This window comes from Sciurus vulgaris, assembly GCF_902686455.1.
Source record: "Sciurus vulgaris genome assembly, chromosome: 6".
Classification (NCBI taxonomy): Eukaryota; Metazoa; Chordata; class Mammalia; order Rodentia; family Sciuridae; genus Sciurus; species Sciurus vulgaris.
The window spans coordinates 72463174-72483554 of NC_136466.1; the positions used below are offsets into that span (position 1 = coordinate 72463174).

The 20381-nt window shown below is 39.9% G+C and overlaps 1 protein-coding gene across 2 annotated transcripts in view; it reads right to left on the reverse strand.

The window, feature by feature from the left end:
- The window catches only part of PAIP2 (poly(A) binding protein interacting protein 2), a 20324-nt gene extending 7035 nt beyond the window's left edge, over positions 1 to 13289 (reverse strand). The window contains exon 1 of one of the 2 annotated variants that reach the window (XM_079144011.1): positions 13135 to 13289. The gene's annotated coding sequence lies outside the window, so the exon portion shown is untranslated. Of the gene's footprint in view, positions 1 to 13100 lie in introns of both variants that reach the window. The other variant, XM_079144012.1, reaches the window with a different exon arrangement.
- Positions 13290 to 20381: the final 7092 nt, after the last annotated feature.

A 20381-nucleotide genomic window follows, 5' to 3' on the forward strand; every position in this document is an offset into this window, starting at 1 on the left:
TGCTGAGGTAGGAGGACTGCAAGTTTAAGGCCAGCCTCAGCAACTTAGTGAGGTCCTTAGCAATTTAGCAAGACCCTGACTCAAAATTAAATAAATAAAAAGGGACTCCATGGTTACTCCCTCCCTAGGTTCAATCTCTGGTAACAAATAAAAAAAATAAATAAAAAAGAAAAGAAAAACAAAGCAAAAGGAAAAGAAAAATCAAAGTGTTAAATTACTTATACAGAACCTCCAAATTATTCAATTGATTTTTTTATTGAATATCCTTTCTTTGTATATTTTGAAAAAGCACATGCTGGAAGACTCAGTGATAAAGTAATGAAAACCAAATTATTTTTAAAACTTTTTTCGGGCTGGGGAGATAGCTCAGTTGGTAGAGTGCTTGCCTTGCAAGCACAAAGCCCTGGGTTCCATCCCCAGCACCACCAAAAACAAAACAAAACTGTTTTTGACAAGTCCAGAGATTGAAAGTAAAAACGAACCAATCCCTTAGGCTCTCAGTCCTATTTCTTCAGAGTCCACTGTCTTATTTGCTTTATTCTAGGTCCATGTTGCATTCCCTTGTATCTAGATTACCCTGATATACAATTCCAGGCAACTGTTTTTTTGGTGGGGTGGATATTGATCCCAGGGGTGTGTTATACCACTAAACTATGTTGCTGGTCCTTTTTACATTTTCTATTATTTCTATAATCTGAAACATAATGCTTTAAACTTTTAGCCTACAACATATCAAGTAGGTTACATCATGCTATCAGCTATTTAAAAGATTCTAAAAAACCCAGACCATTTGATACTACCTTCATTCAAATAAAAATACATGAGTTGGGGGTAGGGGTAAGGTGTGTGTGGCCTATGCCTATAACTCCAGTGATGTAAAAGGCTGAGGCAGGGGGTTAGCAAGTTTGAGGTCAGCCTGGACAACTCAGCAAAACACTGTCTCAGAACAAAAAGGGCTGGGGAGATGCACCCTTGGGTTCAACTTTCAGTATGGGGATGAGGGATGGGGGGCAGATTCAGACAGAGTTATGTGCCAGAGTGTCAGTAGAAAGAAAACATGTTGCCAAGCATGGTGGTGCATGCCTATAATCCTAGTAACTCGGGAGGCTGAGGCAGGTGGACAGTAAGTTTAAGGCCAACCTCAGCAATTTAGCAAAACCTTGTTTCAAAATAAAAAAGAAAAAAGGGTTGGGGATGTGGCTCTGTTTAAAGCACCTCTGTGTTCAATCCCGGATGGAAGGAAGGAAGGAAGGAAGGAAGGAAAGGAAGGAAAATGTGTCTTGCGTTAGGAAACTGAGACCCTATAAAAAGCAGACAAAACAAAATAAACACTGGAGATCTGATATTTTTATTTATCTTTTAAGTTCAATGAGGGGGCTGGGGATGTGGCTCGGTGACAAGAGGGCTGAGGTTTGATTCCCAGCACCTCCAAAAAAAAAAAAAAAAAAAGTTTGGATAAAATAAAACTATTTTGATGACAAGTTTGACTAAACAGCCATCAGTTCCTCTAAAGAAAATTACTCATTCTTATAAGTCAGGTTACCACTTACATATGTTCATCTTCAAGCGAATTTACATTTTTTATTTTCTTCAACAGCTATTAGTAACAGGGACTGACCCTGCCTTGCAATTTATTTAATCTGCATCTCAACCATTCATTAAGTTATGTTCGGTGATACTCACCTTTGTATAACAGCTTTTCACTTATCATTTCCCAACTTGCATCCTATCCCAACTTATATCCACTAAATCCTACCTACCTTTCAAAAGACCACAATATTAATAAATAACAGGATATACCATCTATACATCTTTTTTTCTTAATTTTTAGTTATAGATAGACACGATAGCTTTATTTATTTTTTATGTAGTGCTAAGAACTGAATGCAGGGCCTCATATGTGCTAGGCAAGTGCTCTACCACTGAGCCACACCCTAGCCCCCACTTACACATCTTTAATAGAAAAAAATTAAGTTTAGCACCAAGTATAGGATATTCAATACTAGGTTAGAACTGAAAAATTAAAAGTAGTAACTATATGTGTAAGACGAATACATGCAGAAATAGTCCTAACTTGCTTTTTTAAAAAGTTTCAACTGCCAGGTATGGTGGCCAGGTGTGGTGGCAATTGCATTTATTGGGGGGGGGGGGGGGGGTTGAAGGAGAAGCAGCACAGTTCCTTGCCAGCCTTGGCAATTTTTTTTTTTTTAAGTGTCAAGCTTGTACAAACAATGAAAATCTGCCTGTCTCAAAATAAAAAAATAAAAAGGGCTGGGGGTATAATTCAGTGGTAAAGTGCCCCTGGATTCAATCCCCAGTACCAAAAAAAAATAAAAAATAAAACCAGCTGATTAAAGTATACCTAAATAAATACAAAAGCAATCTTTTTTTTTTTTTTTTTTTTTTTTTTTTAAGTGTCAAACTTGTACAAACAATGAAAATCTGCCTCAGCAAATTCTACACTCTGGGTATCAACAGGGGACTCCCTTCTTCCTTCTTTGATGCTTACTAGTGGAGAATTAAAATATCAACAATGAGTAGCAGAGACTAATTCCTGTGCTTGCTTGACAGGACCTAGGTCAGATTTTTTCCTATCATCACCTCATCGAACAACCTGTGGCTCTGTTATACATCCCAGCGAAAGGATCTATGAAAGATAATAACTGAGATTAATTTGTCAAGCAACATTTGGAAAACAAATCAAAACTGAAATAATCAAAAAGGAACTAGAGGGGCTGGGGATATAGCTCAGTTGACAGAGTGCTTGCCTCAAATGCACAAGGCCCTGGTTCAATCCCCAGCACCACAAAAAAAAAAAAAAAAAAAAAAGAACTAGAGCCAGGTGTGGTGGCACAAGCCTGTAATCCCCACTGCTTGGGAGGCTGAAGCATGAGGATTTGAGTTCAAAATCAGTCTCAGCAATTTAGAGAGGCACTAAGCAAATCAGCGAAACACTGTCTCAAAATAAAATACAAAAAGGGCTGGGGAGGTGGCTCAGTGATTAAGTACCCCTGGGTTCAATACCCAGTACCAAAAAGAAAAAAAAAAGAACCAGGGATGTGCGGTTTCTCAGGGGTTAGGCACCCTAGATTCCATTCCCCTAACTCCTTGCACTCTTCCCAAAAATAAATTTAAATAGCACAATACACAGCACAAGACCCCACTGGTTGTTAAAAAGTTTGCAACAACCACAGAAATGCTTAATGTAGGAAAAAATACTTGAATTCCATTGAAGAGATCTTTTGGTATTTTAAACTATTGATTATGCCCCACTTCCTAGCTTCATTTACATTTCCAGCTTACATTTCTGATATAAGATGGAGTACATTATAGATATTATTCACAAAAAAAACTGTTATTTTGGCCAGGTGGAATGGCACACGTCTGTAATCCCAGTGGCTTGGGAGCCTGAGATAGGAGAATTCATGTTAGAGACCAGCCTCAGCAATTTAACAAGACCCTGTCTCAAAATAAAAAATATTAAGGGCTGGGGATAAAGCTCAGTGGTAAAGCATCCCTGGGTTAAATCCTCAGTACCAAAAAAAAAAAAAAAAAAAAAAAAAAAAAAAAAAAAAGTTGTTATTATGGTTATTATGACTTGTCTGGTAGCTCCCTAGGGACTGGCTCAAAAGTCTATGGTAAAAAAAAAAAAAAAAAAGTCTATGGTGGCTGAGTGGCAGCACTCACACATTTGTTGAAAACAAAAATAAGCCAGAAGCAGGGGCACACACCTTTAATCCCAGCAGTTGAGGCAGGAGGATTGCAATTTAGTGAGACCCTAAGCAATACCTATAATGTCAGTGGCTTGGGAGACTGAGGTAGGAGGACTACAAGTTCAAAGACAGCCTCAGCAACTTAGCGGGACACCGTCTCAAAATAAAAAAAAGTAAAAAGGACTGGGGATGTGGCTCTGGGGTTAAGTGTCCTTGGGTATAATATCTGGTGCCTAAATAAATAAATACAATAGCAATATCAGTTGGGGCAAGTCACAGATAAAGCAAATAAAATTTGGGGAAAAAAGTCAGTGAAGTAGTTAAGTCTGAGCATAAGGAGTTTGGGGAACCTGAAATGCCAAGGGCATGCATGCCAGAAAAAATCTAAGCAGACTCTATGCTCCTACCTCCAACCGACTTTCAGGTTCTGCACTTGAGGGAAGTAAAGGCTAAGGCAGAGTTGTATACTGTCTGAGTACTGAGAGCTGTGCCTCAACACAAACATAGAACCCATAGAACTCTGAAGACTTGGAGAGTTTTGTTTTTTGCTTTCAGGTATTTAAAGAAATCTCTTAAATCACTAAGCTGACCACTCTTCTAATGAAACAGAAACCCTGATGGCCACACACACACACAGAGAATACAAAATTTGCAAAGTATTTCAGTAGGTCACTAAACAGACAACTACAAAAGGAAGTAGCAACAACTGGGGGGGAGGGAGGAGAATAACTTTCAGAGCTGTCACATTATAATATCCAAAATGTCATTTCCTACAAAAATCATGCTATGCAATGAAACAAGAAAGTATGTGTCAGGTATAGTGGTGCCTGAGGCAGAAGCAGGAGGATCAAAGGTTCAAAGTCAGTCTCAGCAATTCACTGAGATCCTCAGCAATTTGTCAAGACTGTCGCAGAACAAAAACAAAACAACAGTAAGAATAAAGGGGCTAGGAATGTTACTCAGTGGTAAAGCACGCCTGAGTTAAATCTTCAGTGTGTGTGTGTGTGTGTACATGGCCAAAACCACTAAAACTAATCAGAAAATGTATTTCAAACATTACAATTTTTCAGCATTAACCTCATGTCAATAAGATTTTTTATTTTTTTACTTTATTTTTTTGTGGTACTGGGGATCAAATCTAGGGCCTCCCATGTTAGGGAAGTACTCTACCACCAAGCTACATAACAGCCCTTTTTATTCTGAGACAGGGTCTTGCTAAATTGCTTAGCCTGGCCTCAAGGTGGTAACCCTCTGGCCTCAGCTTCTCAAGTAGCTGGGATTACAGGCATGTGCCACCATGCTCAGTTCATTTTGAAAAATTTTAAAGCTACAGAAAAACTAAAACAGTACAATAAACACTTTTACCATTCACCTATATTTATTAGCTGCTAACTTTTTGCTATAGTTTTCTCTCGTTTTTGCTTAACCTGTTGATAAACTGCACCCTGAGGACCTTGCATCATACCCTTTCATTCTCAGATATTTCAGTCCCATCACGTTACTGTTGTGATATGCTATTAGCACAAATTTTCTTCCAGACTTTCTTTTGCAGTATTGGAGATTGAACCACTCCCTCAAGCATGCTAGGCAAATAAGTGCTCTACTACTAAGTCATACCCCTAACCCCCTCCTAGACTTGCTTTAGAATCATTCTGCCCAGAATAATCTGCCATTTCATTACATTTGCAATATGATCAGGATTAATATTTTAATAGTATGTCTTATGGTCAGAAAATGGTATGAATATTCTGATTTTAGTCTCTTAAAACATATATGAAGGGGGTTGCGGTTGTGGCTCAGTGGTAGGGCGCTCACCTAGCATGTGTGAGGCACTGGGTTCTACCCTCAGCACCACATAAAAAGAAATAAATAAAATAAAGGCATTGTGTCCATCTACAACTAAAATATATTTTTAAAAGTATGGAAATTTCTTTTTCCAATAATGGTGAGCTAGATTATTTGCACCAACCAGTCTTCCCACTGAAAAGTAAAAGTGATGAAAAACTTTTTTTTTTTTTTTTGATAACAGGGACTAAACTAGGGGTGCTTTACCACTAACCTGCATCTCCAGTCCTTTTTATTTTTTATTTTGAGACACAGTCTCACACTAAGTTGCTGAAGCTGGTCACAAACTTGGAATCCTCCTGCCTCAGCCTCCCAAGTCACTGGGATTACCACCATGCTTGTCTATGGAAAACATTCTAAGCTGGAATCCCAAAGAGTAGGGTAGTCTTAAGGTAAAGGTGAACTAAAAGAAATTCCTACTGCCCACCAAGGTGCCTTGGCACTAACAAATCAAGAAAAAAGGGGGAAAAAAAAAGGAAGACCAAAATGCTCTAAACTATGAAGTGAGTATAAGGTGGTCCTGAACTGGTAGTGTCCTAGTGCCTAATAAAACCCAATATAAAGGACCAAGGCATGAATGGCACATGCCTATTAAGCCCAGCAACTCTGAAGGCAGGAGGATTAAGTTCAGCCAGCCCCAGCAACTTAGCAAGGCCCTAAACAATTCAGCAAGACCCTGTCTCAAAAAATAAAAAAGGTTTGGGAAATGGCTAGGTGTTTAAGCGCTCCTGGGTTCTATCCCAGTGTCAAAAAACCCTAAACCAAACCAAAACCACACAAAACAAAACTAAAAACTGAAAAAATACTGAAAGTTCTGGGAATGTAGCTTACTGCAGAGCATTTGTTTAGCATGCGTGAGGCCCTGGGTTCAAGAAACAATGTGTGTGTACAAGCACGGGTGTGCATGTAAGCATGGGTGTGCATGTATAGTGCGCACACGCGCACACACACACACACAAATGTACACGAAATTCTGGGAACTTATGGCACACACCTCTAATCCCAGCAAGTCTCTAAAAATAAGATAAAACAGAAATGAACTGAGATACAAGACAGTCAATTTGCAGAATATCAAAAAGAATGTTTAGAAAAGTGCAGTGGTGTGGTACATACCAATGATCCTCGTGATTCAGAAGGAGTTATAAGAATCATGGGATTCGTGAAGGAAAACACACATAAAACAGATTTGGGGATTGAACCCAAAGGCACTTAACCACGAAGTCACATCCCCAGTGCCCTACCCACTCCCACACACTTTAAAAAAAATTTTTTTAGATGTTGATAGACCCTTATTTTATTCATATAGTGCTGAGAATCAAACTCAGTGCCTCACACATACTAGGCAAGCGCCGTACAACTGAGCCACAACCCCAGCCTCACTTTTTTTTTTTTTTTTTTTTTGGAGACAGGGTCTCACTATTGCTTAGAGCCTCACTAAATTGCTGAAGCTGGCATCAAACTTGTGATCCTCAGTCTCCCCAGTCACTGGGATTATAGGCATGCAAAACACAAAACAAAACACGTAAACCCTAAGAACACTGGTCACTCCAAAGAGGAGAATTAGGCGGTTAAGATATTTTTGGTTTAATTTTTGAGTTTTTAAATGAATTAGTTACTAAAAAAATTCCAACTTTAATTTCTGCTCCAAGTCTTATGACTGTTTTCTAATTACATTTGCCTTTATTTATTTCAGCATTTCTGGCATATTTTCCATTCGTATTTATGTCAGACTATTCATTGCTCTTTGTTTCTCAAGGTAACACACATTTATTTTTGGCCAGACACAGTGGCACAAACAACTCAGGAGGTGGAGGCCCTAAGCAACTAAGCAAGACACTGTCTCAAAATAAAAAATTAAAAGGGCTGGAGATTGGGTTCAGTGATAGAATGCTTCCAAGCTAAAAATCCAGTACCAAGAAAAAGAAAAGAAAAAGGTTGGGGGGTGTAGTTAAAAAAAAAAAAAAAATTACTAAAAAAAAAAAAAACAACAACAACAAAAAAAACTACCTTTCTTTCACTTAATAAAATATGTATCTATAAATTTTCCCTAGACTTTTTTTTTTTTTTTCTTTAGTACTGGGGATTGAACCCAGGGGTTTACTACTGAGCCACATCCCCAGTTCTTTTTATTTTTCATTTTGAGACAGGGTCTTGATGAAATGCTGAGGCTGGTCTCAAACTTGTGATCCTCCTGATTCAGCCTCCTAAATCACTGAGATTATAGGTGTGCACCATAGCGCCCCGTTCTTTTGGTTATCATCTAATGCAACAATTTCTAATCTTACAATATAAAATGCAGCCACAGGGCTGAAGTTGTGGCTTAGTGGTAGAGCACTTGCCTGGCATGTGTGAAGCACTGGATTGGATTCTCAGCATCACATATAAATAAATAAATAAAATAAAAGATCCATTGACAACAAAAATAAATTTTAAAAATTGCAGCCATAAAAACCTTCACATTTTGGATTTATGATAATTTTATTTGCATAAAATTATGATTGCAAGATTACCTTTTGCAAAATGTTCCTTGGGCCTAAAGAAAAGCATACTTGTAATCCCAACAAATCCAGGAGGCTGAGGCAGGAGGATCGAAAGTTTAGGTCAGCCTGGGCAACTTAGTGAGATCGTGTCAAAAAATAAAAAGGTCTGGTGGTATATCTTAGTGGCAAAGCACCCCAGTACCAAAAAAAGCTAAGGAAGAATGAGTGACTTCTATTTCAAAGGCACAAACATGATATGTACACATAAAGTTAATCTTTTTCATTTGATCTGTTAAAATATTAAAGTACCTCATTCAAATCCTCTCCTAAAATAACTGGGATTATTTGACCCAGTGTGAAAATCTTCACTAAGTTTCTGACGCTGGGCCTTGAACTTGCAATCCTCCTGTTTCAGTCTTCCAAGTCACTGGGATTATAGGCCTATACCTCTGTGCCTAAAATGTTTGTTTACTTAATTTATTTATTTTGTGGTATGGCAAAGTGAACTCAGAGGCATTCTACTACTGAGCTACATCCCCAACTAATTTCATTCTGAGACAGGATCTTGCTAAGTCACCCCTGCTAGGCTGGATTTTGTGATCCTTCTACCTTAGTCTCCCAAGTCTCTAGGATCACAGGCAAGTGCAACCTTGCCCAGTTGATTTTAATTTAAATGAAGCACTTCTTCAAAAGGTTACCTGGGGATACATATTTCTAAGCCACTGCATGCCCCAAAATGCCTTTATATTTTAATAAAAATTTTAGCTGAGATAGAATTCTTAAACTTCTGTCCTTTAGGTCAATAATCTGTGTTTTTATATCATTCCAAGTTTCACCTGTTGCAGGGAAAAAAAAAAAAAAAAAACAGTTTTCTTTCCTTTGTAAACATCTTAAAGAGAATTTAAAATGAGAGCTAAAGTTTTTGGGGGGTTTTTGTTTTGTCTTCATTTTTGTACCGGGGATTGAACCTAGGGGCACTGTACCACTAAGCTATATGCCAGCCCCCCCTTTTTTTTTTTTTTAATTTTTTTTGGAGTTGTAGATGGGCAGCATGCCTTTATTTTATTCATTTATTTATATGTGGTGCTGAGAATCGAACCCAGTGCCTCACACATGCTAGGCAAGTGCTCTACCACTGAGCCACAACCCCAGCCCTATGCCAGCCCTTTTTAAAAATTTTGAGACAGTATATCCCTAAGTTTCTGAGGTTGGCCTCACATTTGCAATCCTCCTGCCTCACTGGGATCACAGGCATGCACTACCATACCTGGTGACAGCTAAGATGTGTCAACACTTAAATTCTTATATTTCAGCAGATTTTGGTTGGATAAGAACAATTCTGATTCTATTAATGTTTCCTGAAAGCCAGCAAACCCTTTCAATTACAAACTCAGGTCTTTACTAAATTACATCTTCAGTTGCTTTTTACCCTTCTTGGCTTTACTGACATACTGGTTTACAGCAGTGTCCTTTTATATTCTCTATGAAGTTTCAAAATACAGAAGTCTTTCTCCCCTGGCTTCAGCTCTTAAGAATTCTCACTAAAAGCCAGATGTGGTGGCACAGGTCTGTAATCCTAGCTACTGGGGAGGCTAAGGCAGGATGATCACAAGTTCAAGGCTAGCCTGGGCAATTCAGGTGAGAACCTGTCTCAAAAAATCAAAAGGGCTGTGGATGTGGCTCACTGGTAAAGTGCCCCTGGGTTCTATCACCAGCACCAAAAAAAAAAAAAAAAAAAAAAAACTGGTTAAAATTCGAACAGAGTTTCCTTCTGCTTCTTCCATTAATCCACCTTCATAGGCATCATTTTATTCTCCAGGACTCTACTTTGAACTATTGTGACTCCTTTAGTTACACACACACACACACATACACACACACACTTTTTGAGGGGGCATGGGACTGGGGATTGAACCCAGAGGTGCTTAACCACTGAGCCACATTCCCCAGACCTTTTTATTTTGAAACAGGATTTGGCTAAATTGCTGAGGTTGGCCTCAACTTCACAATTCTCCTGCCTTAGCCTCCCAAGTCACTGGGATTATAAGCATCCACCACTGTTCCCAGCTTTCAGTTTTAATTTTTGGCAGAGTAAAATAATGGTTAAAAAAAAAAAAAAAAAAAAAAAACTATGAATGCTAGAACCAGTCTGCCTCACTAGCTTTTGTGACTATGGATAGGCAAGCTATTTAACCTCTGAGTCTGTTTCCGCATCTGTTAAAAGGAGCAATAATCAAAGTACTGAGCCACCTGGGCACATAACAAGTACTACTATCTTGGTGTTTATTAAACATTTATACAAGTTAAAAGTTCTGGTGCAAGGTAAAAATCACGGGTATTAAATCTGTAGGAATGAAATAATATCATATACAAATCCCAGTGGGGCCTGGCATGGTGACACACATCTGTAACCCCAACTACTTGAGAGGCTTAGGCAGGAAGATGTCAAGTTCGAGGTCAGACCGGGTAATTTAGTGAGACCCTATCTCAAAATAAAATTTAAAGAAAGGGCTGGGGATGTAGTTCAGTGGTAGAGTACTTGTCTAGCACACACGAAGGCCTTGAGTGGAATCCCCAGTACTGAAGGAAAAAAAAATCCTAAAGGTCAAAACCCTAATTTCCGCTGTAATATAACAAAAGGGGATTATATGAAACAATGGCTCACAAACCCCACTGTCATTATTAAAAGCTCAAGCACATCAGAAACACTGTCCTAACTTATACAAAGTGATATAAAAAATAAGCAGGAATTAAAACTCTACAAACCTATATACCACTCAATATGGCTGCCATTATCTATGTATAACTATCTAAATGAATTAAAAAACTGTTTAGTTGCAAGAGCCACATTTTAAGTGTTCAACAGTCACATGTATGTAGTTGGTAACTACTTTATTGAACAGAACTGTTGTAAACAACAAGGAAATTACAAAAAAAGTTACTAGGACTTAACTTTAGGCTGTATCAAATGCAAAATATTAATACACCGATGAAATGGGTGATCCAGATACAAAGGAAATGTCTTGGACAATGTTAATCAAGGACCAGAATCAAAAGAACCAGATCCAAATTCCACTTATGCCACTAACCACCTACAGGATCTGCCATGTTACCAAATCACAAGCAGTTCAGTATTAACAGTTAGGAGGACACACTATCTGGATTAGGTGGTTTTGAATTCTAGCTCTTACTAGCTGTGTGACATTGGGCAATACTTCACGTCTCGTTAGCTTTATTTTACAGTAGTGCCTTCGTTCTAGAGAAACTGATGATTGGTTTATATTTGTAAAAGCACTTACAACAAGGTCGGGCATTACTAAGAGCTACAGATTTGCTAAATAAGGGCTGGAGTTGCATCTCAACAGTAGAGCACTTGCCTAGCACATGAGGCACGGGGGTTCAATCCTTAGCACCACATTAAAAAAAAAAAAAAAAAAAAAAAAAAAAAAGGCATTGTGTCCATATACAACTAAAAAAGTACTAAAAAAAAAAAATAAGAATAACCTCTCAAGCGTCTATTTCCTCAGATTCAAAATGGGCAATATAAAATTTGCACTACCTATCTCACAGCTTGTCATGATAATAAAAATGAAAAATTTATAAATTACTCTTTAGAGTTATAAAGGGATAAACAAACCTGTATAAGAATTATTCAAGGAAAAATCTGCAAAAAACTGAAATTACCTACTTCAATTTGAGCTCTCAAGCAGCAATAGGCCAGCCTTTACTATTAATCTCCATTCCCCTCATACCCTAGAGAAACATAAACAGGCTATAATTTTTTGGAAAGTCACCTATCTTTATTTGTGACATGCTTATTTGTGAGAAATAAGAAATCTGTTCAAAGTCACAGTTAACAAGTAACAGACTATTTGGTCCAAATAATCTTTCACAAAACAGAAACAGAACCTCAAAAGAGCAAATGGTGGGAAGCACATTAAAAATTTTTAGCCACCATTTAACTGTTTGCAACCATAATCTATAGTCGAAATTTCAAATGCCATTTAATGAAAATGTGTACCTGATTAAGTGCTCAAATGAAGTCTGTGAAAATCAATGCCACCAGGGTAAAACAAAAGATTAGCTTGCACACTCAAAACAGGAATTTGTCTTAGGTCTGTTAGACCTTCTCTTAGGCAAATTCAAAGTCAATTCTTTCTAGTTTGAGATTTCCCTAAGGAATGGGGCTGTAAAATCAGGAAAAGCAAAACAACAAAAGGAAGAAGGGCACCTTGTAGGAGTCATTAAAAAAATATCACTGTTGGCTGCAGCAAAAAATGTTTTCAAAGCATTAACTTCACCACAACTCCCCCACATCCCACTTTTTGGTGTAGGTGAGGGAGGAGAGCAAGCGTATATTACTTAAAGGTAAGAGGACCAGAATCAGACTGTGGACCAGATGGGCTCTTAATAGTTTATTAAGCTCAAAGTCCTTCTAGAATAAGAATTCCCAGTACCCCCAAAGGTTATCCGATCTGGAGCATGGAACATAACGAAAAATAAGAGGCAGAGATGGTGAAGAAATGGGAGCAGTAGTTCAGAAAAGTACAAGCCCGCCTATGGTTGAAGAGTGCAGCCCTAGGACGTCTCTAGCCCGCCAGTCCTCCACCCGTCCCTCCGCCCCTCTCTCCAACCCTAGTCTCAGCAGGAGACGCACGCGCGCAGCGAGTAGGGGCTGCGCGTGCCGACGCGCAGGCGTAAAGTGGGTAGAAAACAATGAGCTTGTTGCCGAGGCGGTAGTGGGGGGGCAGGGGAGAGGGTAAAACGGGTGGGGGGAGGGACTGGGGGTTGAGGAACAGGAGAAAGTGCTATCCCGGCAACCCCCGCGCGCCACCGAGGACCCGGATAGAAAGCTGCGAGATCCAAATCATAAATGACAATGAGAAAAAAAGCGACGGCCATTTCTCAGAAAAGAAAGAAATTAAGTCGGCCCAAGCTCATCCCTCAGACTAAGTGGAAATAGGCAGGGAACAACGAACGCCGTACGGGACTTGGTGGCCAACAACCTGGAGAACCTTTTAGGCCCCTCAGCAGTTGCCGAGGTGGACCAGAACCGACGCACCCTTCTCGCTGCTCCGCCCGAAGGGACCCCTCACCCAGTGCACGGCAGCGGGGACGGCAGCCAACGAATCCTGTCGGCCTCCGCGGATCTCCACAAGCAGCGCCGCTCCCCCGCTCGACGTGCGCTTCGCCCGCCGCCTCCCTTCTCCAGTCCAAACAAACACCCCAGCCCGGAAGTGACTTCACTTCCGCCGCCGCCGGCCCCGCCCTCTCGTTCTGTCAGGATTGCGCTCCTTGGGCCACTAGAGAGCGCACCGGAGAACGCGTGCTTGCAAAGGTGTGTTGGTCTCTTGGTCTCTTGAGCCACTCACGTGTGTGTGTGCAACCGCGATGGACCACAGGTCTTTATCAATAGTCCTGTTGCATTTTCTCTGGGAGGCAGGAGTGGGGACAAGCCACTGCCCCATACCTGCCCAACCTTGGAGAGTGGATACAGAGAGTGGAGGAGCTGGGGACTAAGATACATAGATGTGGACTCCTACAGACCTCAAACACATACGAAGAACATCTAGATAACCCAGCAAACTCACCCACCCAGACATAAACACTGACGGTAATACACAGTGTCACAATAAGTGACATACACTGACGTCACCTCGAGATCCTTAGAAACATAATAAAGACATTGACAGAGCATATTAACTGATCACAAAACCGTATGAGCAACCTACAGACAACTTCGAAGCTGGACTTTTATATGCACAGAGACAAAATGTCAGTAGTTTCCAGCACTCCACAGCCTGTAGAACTGCCTTTGAGGCTGAGAGAGAAAATGTCTAGGGTAGAGGGGTTCAAGAATTTCCTAGTCCACGACCCTTGGTGAACTGGGACCTATACATTATTCTTATCCATGCTTCTTTGCTGTCATCATTGGTAAGCTCCAAGATATATTTCTAGTAAATATATGTAAAGAAGATAAATGATAAATAAAAGATAAATGATAGAGTACGTGTAAAAAAAATTTGGATGTTCAGATGTGTATATTCCAAATTTGAAAGAAGACATACTAACCCTTGTAATTTCTTCCCACCAGGAAGGGAGAATAAACTGGGGAATTAGTACAAAGTATTACCTCCTTTACTCTTGTAAACTTTGAATATTTTAAAAACCGCATGCTTGGCTGGGCACAGAGGTGCATGCCTATAATGCCAGCTACTTGGGTGGCTACTTGGAAGCAGGAAGATTTCAAGTTCAAAGCCAGCCACAGCAACTTAGTGAGGCCCTGTCTCTAAATAAAATATGGAAAAGGGCTGGGAATTTGGCTCAGAGGTTAAGTACCCCTAGGTTCAATTCTGGTACAAAAATAAATAAAACCAAAATCACATGCTTGAGCTGGGTGCAGTGGCACATGCCTATAATCCCAGAGACTTGGAAGGCTGAGGCTTAAGGATTGCAAGTTTCAGGCCAGCCTCAGCAATTGAGAGAGGCTCTAAGCAACTAACAAGACCTGGTCTCAGAATAAAAAATAAAAAGGGCTGGGGTTGTAACTCAGTGATAAAGTGCCTCTAGGTTCAATCCCACCACTAACAAATAAAACAAAACATAAAAACCACATGCTTATACTATCCACTAAAATTAAAAACAAATCTCCATGGGAAAACCTGAATTCAGAAACAAGTTTACATCTCTTCAGGACCATTTTCATTCATTAGAAAAGGCTCTGAGCAAGTCCAAATCCTCCCAAAATCAACACAATGAACCCCTGGTTCAATGTGGTTTGTCCACATTTACAGATCTACATCCTAAACTGGGAGGAAAGGTTTGACTTTTTTGCCTGCTGAGCATACTGCTCTGGGAGAAAGATGGTGCTGTTTTGCTAGTCTATGGTATATGATTCATTCAAAGGGGGCTGGTGAGGAATCTGGATGGGGGATAGATCCAAGACTAAAAGAGGCACAAACAGAACAAAAATCAAGGTAGATATTTCCATAATCTGCAATGGACCCAGACACTCTCAGAGGCTAATCATGAGGTTACTGAACTTGTTACTTAGTAACACAAAACTATTGATTATAATGGTAATATTAAAAAACATTTGTTAAACTCTGGTTTTGTTTTATGTGGACAAGTCAAAGGCCTTTGCTGTTTAAATCCACACAAAGGGGTTATAATATCAATTCCCAGATCACAGAGCTCATGCCATTGTGATTGAGAAAGTTCGATGGACCCAGTTATCACTTGGCATCCTCCTGACATAAAGAGCCTCAGATAGTTTGCAAGATGGATTTCAAGACAGTGATGCTGCCAGGTATGATAGTACATACCTGTAATCCCAGCAACTTGGAAGACTGAGGTAGGAGGATTGCAAGTTTGAGGTCAGCCTCAGCAATTTGGTGAGACTCTAAGCAACTTAACAAGAACCTGTCTCAAAATAAAAAACAAAAAGGGGGCTGCAAGGGGCTGGAGATGTGGCTCAATGGTTACATGCCCCTGGGTTCCATCCCCAGGACCAAAAAAAAAAAAAAAAGTTGATGCAAGCCTGGAGCGTAGCTCAGTCGTAGAGTATATGTGAGGTCCAATGGATTTAATTCCCTGTACCAGAGGAGAAGAAAAAGAAGTGATAGTATGGGTGATGCTATACTTGGATGGTGGTGGTGATGATCTATGAATGAAAAACATTGTCAGAAGCTGGGCATGGTGACTTATCCGTATAATCTCAGCTATTTCAGGCTGAGGCAGGAGGATCACAAATTCATGGGTGGCCTGGGCAACTTAGCCAGACCCTGTCTCAAAACAAAAAGCTGGAGTTGGAGATGTTCAGTGCTAGAGAGCTGGCCTGGCAGGCAGGCAGCCATGGGTTCAATCACCAGTATCACACATACAGAAACACTAAAGGCTAACAAGTTTGCTAGTGATGAGGACAGACACTGCACAAGACTAGCAGAGATCAAGCTTAAAGATAATGTAAAATTTTACCTGTTTGGTTCATATAGTAACAGTCTGTCTTAAGATGAAAGTTTAAGTAGAAATCAGAAGAGTATGGTAATGAAGATCGAAGAGGGTTGTGATTAGGCTCACACTATGATTAAGTTCACACTGTACACTGCCACCTTTCTACAGACCTGTTTATTAAAATGTAAAAAGTATTTTCTGACCCAAACATTCCACATATAAGAATCTACCCAAAGATACTGGACATATGTAAAGATGTATAAGTATAGTCAAGTGATGTTATAAATAACCAGAAAACTGAAAAGGAATTGCTTAAATTACAGTGTTAACAGAATCATATAGTTATGGGCTATGGTTGTGGCTCAGTGGCAGAGTGCTTGCCTAGTATGCGTGTGGCACTGGATTTGATTCTCAGCACCACTTATAAATCAATCAACAAATAAAATAAAGGTCCATCAACAACATAAAAAAAAATAAAGAATAATATAGTTATTACGAAGATGAATATCCACTGATATACAATTTTTTTTCTTTTATGAAGGCTGCAAAGCGGTCGGATAAATAAATAAAATAAGGGTATTGTGTCCATCTATAACCAAAAAAAAAAAAAAAAAAAGCCAGGTGCAGTGGTGTATGCCTGTAATCCCAGCAGTTCAGGAGGCTGAGGCAGGATGATCACGAGTTCAAAGCCAGTCTCAGCAATTTAGTAAGGCACTAAGCAACTCAGCAAGACCCTTTCTCTCTTTCTCTAAATAAAATACAAAATAGGGCTGGGGATGTGGTCAAGTACCCCTGAGTTCAATCCCTGATACCCCTCCTGCAAAAAAAAAAAAAGGTCTAGGCCAGATGGGCATGGTGGCACAGGCCTATAATCCCAGGGGCTTGAGAGGCTGAGGCAGGAGGATCACAAGTTTAAAGTCAGCCTCAGCAATTAGCAAGGCCCTAAATAGCTTAGCAAGACCGTCTCAAAATAAAATATAAATAAAGGGCCGGGAATGTGACTCAGTGGCCGAGTGCCTGAGAATCCCCAGTACGCCCCCCCCACCACACAAAAAAAGCTGCAAAACATCATGGACAATTTTCTAATATTATATATGTAAACATGGGCATGCATGGGTATAAATGCCAAGGTAACAGAATGGTCACCAAAAAGAAGTTCTTTTTGGTACTAGGTATCAAACCCAGGACCTCATGCATGCTAGGTGTGTTCTACCACTAAGCTACATCTCCAGCCCTCACCAAAATGTTAATAGCACTATCTCTAGGTAGTAATGTTTGGAAGGATCTACTGTTTCCTGTACTTCTTTTTTTATTAAAATATTTTTTATTTTTACAGACACATTTTGATTCATTGTACACAAACGGGATACAACTTTTCATTTCTATGGTTGTACACAATGTAGATTCACACCATTCATGTAATCATACATATATATAGGGTAATACTGTTTCATTCTACTGTTTTTCCATTCCCACCCCCTCCCACCTCTTTTTCCTCTACACCATCCAAAGTTCCTTCATTCTTCTCTTCCCCCCCACACCCCCCATCGTTATATATTGTCATGCACTTATCAGAGAAAACATTCAGCCTTTGGTTTTCTGGGCTTGTCCTATTTTACTTAGCATGATATTTTCCAACTTCATCCATTTACCAGCAAATGCCATAATTTTACTATTCTTTCTGGCTGACTAATATTCCATTGTGTATATATACCACAGTTTCTTCATCCATTTGTCAATTGAAGGGCATCTAGGTTGGTTCCACAATCTAGCTATTGTGAATTGAGCTTCTGTGAACACTGATGTGGCTGCATCACTGTACTAAGTCCTTTGGGTATAAACCAAGGAGTGGGATAGCTGGGTCAAATGGTATTGGGGATCGAACCTAGGGGTACTTAACCACTGAGCTGCATCCCCAACCCTTTTTTGTATTTTACTTAGAGATACAGTCTCACTGAGTTGTTTAGGGCCTCGCTAAATTGCTTAAGCTGGTTTTGAACTCAAAATCCTCCTGCCCCAGACTCCCAAGCTGTTGGGATTACAGGTGTGTGCTACCAACCTGGCTTCCTATACTTTTTAATATTGTCTAATTTTATAAGATTGTCTGCATTTAGAAACAGGGAAAGAAAACCCCACTCCAAATAAAAACCAACATAGGCTCCTTTAGTAACCTGGTAATGGCCTTACCCCTATGCTTATTTGTATCATGTGGAAGCTGGACACAGAATGTACCCTAGAATGTACCTGTTGAATAAGGTTTGTGAGGATAAACAAAGGTCCGTTCTCTGAATTAAAACAGCTGAGAGGAGGCATTAGTAAGTAATACACACTCTCTCTCCTTCTCTCTTTGGGAATTGAGTCCAGGGTGCTTTACCATTGAGCTATAGTCCCAGTCCTTTTTATTTTCTATTTTGAATAAGGGTCTGAATTGCCAAGGCTAACCTCAAACTTTTGATCCTCCTGCCTTAGTCTCCTGAGTCGCTGGGATTACAAGCATGTTCCAAAGCACCTGCCTAGTCAATACTCACCCAACTAGTCAATAGCTTTTTCTTTTGGTATCAGGGATCGAACCCAGGGGTGCGTAACCACTGAGCCATTCCCAGCCCTTTTTATTTTTTAGGACAGTCTTATTGAGTAGCTTAGGGCCTTGCTAAATTGCTGAGGCTGGCTTTGAACTTGCAATCCTCCTGCCTTAGGTTCCCAAGCTGTTGATTTTTTTTTTTTTTTTTTTTTTTTTTGCGGTGCTGGGGATCGAACCAGCGCAAGGCAAGCACTCTACCGACTGAGCTATCTCCCCAGCCCAGCTGTTGATTTTTGTTTGTTTGTTTTTATGATGCTGGGGATTAAACCCAGGGCCTTGTGCATGTGAGGCAAGCACTCTGCCAACTGAGTTATATCCCCAGCCCCCAAGTTGTTGGGATTACAGGTGTGTGCCACCACGCCTGGCTAGTCAATACCTTTTTTTTTTTTTTTTTTTTTTTTTTTTTTGGTGGTGCTGGGGATCAAACCCAGGACCTCAAGCACTCTACTGAGCTATCTCCCCAGCCCCTAATCAATACCTTTTTAATGCCTACTGCATCAGCAGTGTTCTAGGCACTGAAGATACACAGGCAATAGAGTAGCATGATTTTTTCCTAGAAGAGCTTTTGGTGAAGTCTAAAATTTAAAAAGAAGGATTATCTGGGCATGGTGACACAAACTTGTAATCCCAGTGATTTAGGAAGTTGAGACAGGAAGATCTGAAGTTGGAGGCCAGCCTACACAACATAGTGAGACCCAGTTTCAAAATAAAAAATAAAACAGGCTGGAGATGTAGGTCAGTGGCAAAGCACCCATAGGTTCAACCCCAGTACCAATCAATCAATCGATCAGTCAATCCATAAATAAATGTAAATAAATGAATGAAAATAAAAAGAAAGATCAGGGCTGGGGATATAGCTCAGTTGGTAGAGCGCTTGTCTTGCAAGCACAAGGCCCTGGGTTCAAATCCCCAGCACCACAAAATAAAAAAAAAAAAAAAAAAAAAAAAAGATCAAACCAGTAGAGGTCAACTAGGCAGGGCAAACAGGATTTGGAAAATAAGGTATAGATGAAGAATAAACATTTTTTGCAGAAGAATGATGATGTATGTTTACATGTGTTACTAATACTGGAAAGACAAACAATTCCCCTTCTCCAGCCTGGGCAAGTGGTCAAACCCTCTCCTGCTGATTTTGCTCAGCTCAGTAGCTGCTTCAAATAAGATGGGTCAGACACATTTGGCACTTGTGAGCTGCAGCCACGATCAGGAAAATGAAACAAGGAGGTATCTTGATAGTCTCAATTCATCCTATCAATCATCATCATTCAAGCCACAATCCCTTCCCACAAGTTCTTAGAACTTTACAAATTAGAAGGTATTCAAAGAAAACATAAACTAGGGTTTCTATTTTTGGTGCTGGGGATTGAATCCATGGACTTGCACAAGCTAGGCAAAGACTACCACTAAGCTACATCCCAATCCCTGAAGTTTCTCTTTATAGAAGCCGACCCAACCTAAAAAGAAAGCTCATATATAACTTGGTAGTTGCCAAGAAATTAGCTGGGATATAATTCCTTTTATACTTATAGTCAGTTCTATATTTAAAAAAAGAAAAACCTTCTATTTACTTTTGTTTTACTCTTCTGTCAAAGGAATCCAACCCAGAGTCACTTTAAGACCACTGAGTTACATCCCCAGCCTTTTTGAGACAGGGTGTCACTGAGTTGCTTAGGGATATGCTAAATTGCTGAGACTGGCCTGGAATTTATCCTCCTGCCTCAGTCTCCCAAGTTTCTGGGATTACAGGCCTGTGATACTGCACCCAGCTCTAATTGAAATAGGGTCTGTTGCCCAGACTGCCCTCAAGTT